Here is a 751-nt window from a genome sequence, read left to right as displayed (position 1 = left end):
ACACACACAAACAATCACAAACGCATGGCTCAACACAGAAGGGGCAACTCCTCAGGTCAAGACTCTTCAGTCTACTTACATCTGAAGGACAGAGGACACTCGTTTGAGGACCACCAGGTGCACATTTTAGACAGACCAGGAACCAGGAACACTAACGAACCAGCGGTATCGATGACCCGGGATAACGACCCCACTGAGGTTAAATAGCTGAGTTTCCCTGCAGAAGTCCTTTGGATGAGGGACGAAACGTCTTCCAGTATCTTCAACCAAGTCCAGTTGCCCTTGATTTTAACCTTCGTTGGATAACTATGACCTGGATGACTGAGAACCTTCATAGACAATAATAATAATCAACATTTTATTTGTGGGCGCCTTTCATAGCACTCAAAGACACCTTACAGATTATATCATTATGTACATGTTGAAGGTGGATGGATGATATACAGGTACACATACACATACATGCATACATGTACACATGTACACAGTGTGATGGAGCATAGTGCAAAAGATGCTGGAAAAAATAAATAAGACCTATGACTTTATGACCTGAGGTAGGTGTATTGGTATACAGTATATACAATATGACATAGTATAAACAGCACTGAAATAGAGAATGGTGAATAAATAAATGATAAGTGGTAACCAGTAAACAGGTGGCTGATTAGAGACAGAGTTACTGGGTTAAAAAGACGTGACCCCAACGTGATTTGAACACGTAACCTTCTGATCTGGAGTCAGACGCGCTACC

This window comes from Micropterus dolomieu, linkage group LG08 (assembly GCF_021292245.1).
Source record: "Micropterus dolomieu isolate WLL.071019.BEF.003 ecotype Adirondacks linkage group LG08, ASM2129224v1, whole genome shotgun sequence".
Taxonomy (NCBI): Eukaryota; Metazoa; Chordata; class Actinopteri; order Centrarchiformes; family Centrarchidae; genus Micropterus; species Micropterus dolomieu.
The sequence above is the reverse complement of the archived record's forward strand: the minus strand, read 5'-3'. Positions refer to the sequence as shown.